Source organism: Oenanthe melanoleuca, chromosome 1 (genome assembly GCF_029582105.1).
Source record: "Oenanthe melanoleuca isolate GR-GAL-2019-014 chromosome 1, OMel1.0, whole genome shotgun sequence".
NCBI lineage: Eukaryota > Metazoa > Chordata > Aves > Passeriformes > Muscicapidae > Oenanthe > Oenanthe melanoleuca.
In genome coordinates this window covers 24,510,007-24,515,508 of record NC_079333.1, presented here as the reverse complement: position 1 = coordinate 24,515,508, position 5,502 = coordinate 24,510,007, and the positions used below count along the sequence as shown (strand labels likewise).

The following is a 5,502-nucleotide window of genomic DNA, read 5'->3' as shown; positions in this document are numbered from 1 at the left end:
GTAAGCTGTGACAGGGCGGTGGGGACCCTTCCCGATTCCTTCTCTTTTCTTCCTCCCTCTCTCCATGCCGCCCGGGGCAGCGAGAGCGGGGCACCTTCGGCTTCCGTTCCCCGTGTGTTCGGACGGGCTTGTTCTGCCCCGGAAGGGAGAGGTGGAGGCGGGCGGGGCAGGGATCAGAGAGAGCCAAGGGGTTCCGAGGTGGCCGGGGAGCTGCCCCAGTCGTCACCATTCCCTCGCGAACCCTGCGACAGCGGCTCCGTGCGCGGGGCCGCCGCCCCCGGCTGCTTGCTCGCTGTCCTGCCCTGCCCAGGGGCGGCGGGCACAACAACCGGGCGGCTTCCTCCCTCCCGGTTTAGACCTAAAACTAGAATTACATATCAGCCATCATACGTTCAAGACCTACCTACCCAATTACCGGCAGGCTCCTGTGCCCCATTTGTTTCAAAGTGCTATTAACGGGAAACTTGGGGTGGGGATGTGTGCGATTTTTGTGGCACCCGCGCACGGGATGTTGATTCCTGCCCCAAGGTTACCGCGCGCTGCTAAGGAAGCAGCACCACAGCGCAAGGGCAACCTCCTCCGGTGTGCACGTTTGGCTCCGGATCCTGAGGTGTTAAAGAAGTCAGGAAACCAGCTTTTATTGTAGAAGTATTCTTGTCGTCCCTAAACGTGAAAATGCTATTTATTTTGCATTCTTGTGGTCGTTCTTGCTCATGGACAAAGCATCGAAGTTCTCAATCTTTTTGTGCTAGTTTGGGTTTTTTTTTTTTAGCAACTGGGTTTGTTTGTTTGCTTGGTTTTTTTGTTTGGTTTTTAATTTTTGTTTTTGTTTTGTGTTTGGTTTTTGTTTGTTTTGTTAATTTGGTTGGTTGGTTTTTTAGAAGTAAATTATTAATATTAACTGCTGTTGAAATTCTAATCAATGGCCTTCTTAATTCAAATGTCACCACTGTGCCTTAGGAACATAGTCCTTACATGCATAGCCCGTGCATGAGAAGTATAAACAAAATTTGTTCATTTTTGAAATTGAAGACGAATGTACAAATTTTCTTGTCATCAGAGTAATCTGCTAGATGGGTCAAAAAGCATGATTTAATCTATGAAGATCTTTAATTCCTCTAGTCTAAGGGATTCTGAGTTTGGGCTTTGGGGTTTGTTTTTGCATTGGGAGTTTCCTCAATGTGCCTAAAATAGGGGCTGTATCCAAAGGAAATTCTCTGCTGCTAGGAGTTCAGAACAACTCCCTGTTATTTCCTCCTCATACTACTCCAAAGGTCTTCAACTTGCTTTGTTTAATCGATATGGAGAAATCCTGTTCTCTATGAGAGCATTGAGGGTGCAGGTGTGCAGGGAGGATCAGTGGAGAATCCAGGACAAAGCACACCTGCATGAGTCAGCCCATGTTAAGTCTTTGCTGCCATTTCTTAGGTCACCTGCAGTGCTTTTGCAGAGAGATCTAAATGACTGTGACTAAGGCACGATTACCAGAGCATCTTCTTGTAACTTTTTCTGTGAGTCAAGGCACTTTGTTACCTTGCATTATGTAAATTGGCATGCTGCTACTACTCTGCACATCTCAGCCCATGTGCTATAGACTTACCTGGAAATAAAAGATTACAGGTTCTGAAGAGCACAGAATTGAAAGGAAGAGGTGATGGTTCTTGGACAACTGGAGAGGGTAATTGTGGCTGCAAGCATCATAATGTCCTACTTTAATGAAAAACGTAGCTAGTTCTGTTGTCTTCTCTGTAAAACTTGGATTCTAAAGTGGTTGATTAGGGCAGGAGATCAGGAATGCAAACACTTTACTGTTTTTCACTAAACTTAAATAGGAATGGTTTCACACCATGGTTTTGTTTGTATAGTTGCATTATTGTTGCTATGTGTATGTTGACTATACATGAACATTTCATGTTAATTTTAATAAGGAAAAATAATCCATCGTCTCTCTATGTGAAAATCAGGTCCCTGAAAGTCAGACTGATCTGCCCAAGTGCATGAAGTAAATCAGTAACCGTTCAACTTGGCATGCAAGTTTCTAGCCTTGCAAACACCTATTCTAAACACTAGGATGCTGTTGGTAGATTCTCATCCTTTGTCAGCCTTCCGCTCCAGAATCCTTTCTCCATCCAAATTCAAAGCATTGTAATAATCCCAGTCATATTGCTGAATGTCTGGAGTAGAGAAGAGATGTCCTTCATTCCCCTGTGGAAGCCAGAATTTGCGGTGTAGTTTTGATGTCTTCAGAGTTCCTACTCGCCACATAGTGATTCCTGCTTTTCACAATGCCAGGCCAAGTGAGATTTTTATCTGATGATACCTCAGACTTGTCAATTGCAGCACAAAACCTCGCCACAAGGCTATGAGAGGACTTTGATTTTAGACCTACCAAGAGCATGCTTCTTCAGTTGTTGGAAGTTCAAGACAAAACTCTGTTCAGATTTGGGATCCTGGATGTTGTATGTGGGTGGAAAGAAAATCGGTGTGGTATCTGTGGCTTAGTTTAGTGATGGAGCCCACAGAAAGATCTTTGCATCCTCCCTGTGGAGGAAGTAAATAAATACCACACCAACAGGAGGATCACAGTGCAAGCCACACCTATGTGGATGCTCTGTTGCAGGGCAGATGGCAGCCAAACTTCTACTTGCTTTAGCTATGTCAGGATCCTGCTCCAAAAGCAGAGGGGATATGGGACGTAAGCTGGGTATGTGACCTAGAGAATCTAGAAGCATTCTGCATCTGAAGTAAGGCTCATCTGAAAGCCACACAACTCTTTCAGTGTTCTGAGCATCAACTCTTTTTTATGCAGTATTACTGCCTTCTAGTTCTTGCATATTTAGACAGACTCCTTAATGCCATTTTCATTGTATGTTGGCATTTACGGTTGCTTTATTTCTCAATTCAGCTTCTTCATAAAAATTGAGTTAAACTGAGAAAACTCAATTCACCTAAAAGCAGAAGTTGCCATCACCAGTACTGAGCATAGACTGAGAGCCTGAGAACTGATAAAAAGGATTTTTCATTCAGACTTCTTCTGAGAGTGACCAGCATAGAAACCAAACTTCCCGCAATGTGGCTTTTTGTGTCTGTGTTATTTGGCAGTTCAACAAGTTTGGGCTGGCTATTATTGTTATTATTATTTATTATTATTATTATTTTAAAATTTCCTGTCTTTTTGTTTTTTTCTGTGCACACAAATATATGCTCCTTTATACATTTGTATTGATCACAAAAACAGTGGGATTGCTCAATGTTTCTTCTGTGTCTCTTCACTCCATGAGAGGTGTCATAGGAACTACACTATAAGACATTGTGATGAGTATGGGAAAATCTGGACTCCTAACAAATTCAGATTGTTTGTGGAATGTGGTTATTTTGTGTGTTGCTAATAGAAATGTCAAACACAATTTAAAAGAGTATAAATTGGAAAAAATCAGTTATCAGCACTGCAAAGCTGACACCTGCTTGTATTTTCCTGTCCCCTTACTCTTGAATCTTCCTGAATTAACAGAGGAAGTTATAAATTCCTTACAGAGAAAAAGAAATCAAACCAAACCTCTGCCCTCAGCATAAAAATTCTTGATAAGAACTGAGGTATTGGCCATGCTCCGGGTAGTGCAACTGTGGGCTGGCTGGGTGATACAGGATTTGTAAGAGACAGAGGTTGTAATTTGGATTCTGTTTAAGCTGGTGTTGCCACAGGTCGGGAACAGTTCATGTCTATGGCATCAGTTTGTGCCATCTTTTATAAACAGAACTGCAAAGATGATCTAGCTGAAAATGAACCTAATTAAAGGAAAGAGTTACCAAGACAGATTATCTTCTCAGTGCTGTTGATCACAGAGCATACATGAGGACTGCTTGTACAGCATAAGGAGGTGCTGCTGTCTGGATGCTGGGAATAAGTGACCAGAGGATTTAGAACCATAGAATGGTTTGAGTTGGAGGAGACCTTAATGATCATCCAGTTCCAGCCCTCTGTCATGGGCAGGGACACTGTCCACTAGACCAGATAGCTCAGAGCCCTATCCTGACTGGCCTTGAACACCGCCATGGATGGGCATGCATTATCAGGGTAACCAGTTCCAATGTCTCTGGGCTTTCAAATTGCTGCTTTTTTTCATAGGCTGAGACAGACTTAAATGCAAGTCAGTTCTGTCCCAAAGCGAAGCCCAGAGACTGTAAAAACTCAGTATCTGCAGGACATGATGGTCCTCTGTTGTAGTTTACCACTGCTAAAAGTGGTGATTCCCAGTCCTCTCCCTCCCTGGCCTGTTCCAGTGCTCAAACCACTCTCTGGGCGAAGAACTGTTTTCTAATATCTAGCCTAAACCTCCCCTGACACAACTTCAGGTCATTCTCTTGGGTCCTGTCACTGGCCACTACAGAAAAGAGACCAGTGCCTGCCCCTCCTCTATGCTCTTACTCTCGTTCTTCCGTGTTTTGCTCACTTCTGCTCCATTCCATGCATGAGCACTGGTGTCCCCACAGTGAGTCACATCTAGAAATTAGTCTTTCTGTGCATTTTATTGTTGTTTCTCTAGTTGGAGTGGGGGTGTGTGTCAAGTACAGTCTGTCAGCAGATTTTACTGTCTGCAGCCCTATTTCACTGCAGGAACAGGCAGAGAAAAAAGGGAGAAAGAGGAACAAGTCATCCCCATGCTTTTGGTCACCAGCATAATTAAAAAATAACTGAATAGCCTCTTCATGGGAATGCTGCCTATTGTTGGGCACTTGCTGAGGGGTATGACTGAAGGTATGGATTTTGTGGTTGGGGAGGGACCCAGACCTGTTGGTACATGCCACCCTTGGGTCCTGCCTTTGCTGATGTGTAGAGCTCTGTAGATGTAGCCCTATATTGTCCAGGGGAGCAACACACACATCTGTTAACATGCTGCAGTATGCAGGAGAACACCTCTGCTTTGGATGGTCCATGTAGGATTTGCATTCATTCCTGCACAAATCTGATTTTACCTTGAAACAGCCTGGGCTGCTGCTACAGCTTATTGTCATCTGTGTTCTCTCTCTTGGCTGTAGCTTTTGCCTGTGCTTTTATGCCATGAGTTTAAATGCTTTCTTGCTAGAGTTTGGGAACAGGGTAGTGTTTGTGGCCTGTGGGGGACCTAAGAAGACTATGGTTGGCGAATATTGTCCCAGTCTTCTGGGACTGAATGTTTATTTCAGGGTTTTCTGCACCTGATGGTTTTGAGAGTTAGGAGGGAAAATAATTGTCTGCTGGTTACAGTTGCTGGGGAAATTCAAAATTTTAAAAAAGCTGAAGAGAGGGGTGGTTGGGAAGTTACAACAATTAAAAGAAAAATCAACTATTTAGAAGGCCCTACTCCTGAAGTAAATAGTTCCTTGCTATAAATTAATTAGTAAGGACTTTTCTACTCAGTTTCAGCAGGTGGAATGTTAGTGTCTTAACAGTAATAGGACAGCCTAGCTGCTGCCTGTATAAAATATATATACATATATATTTTATATATATATATATATATA

General features: G+C 43.3%; 1 protein-coding gene across 5 annotated transcripts in view; it reads left to right on the top strand.

The window, feature by feature from the left end:
• CD58 (CD58 molecule) overlaps positions 1-5,502 on the top strand; it is a 37,250-nt gene that overhangs the window by 343 nt on the left and 31,405 nt on the right. The window lies entirely within an intron of this gene.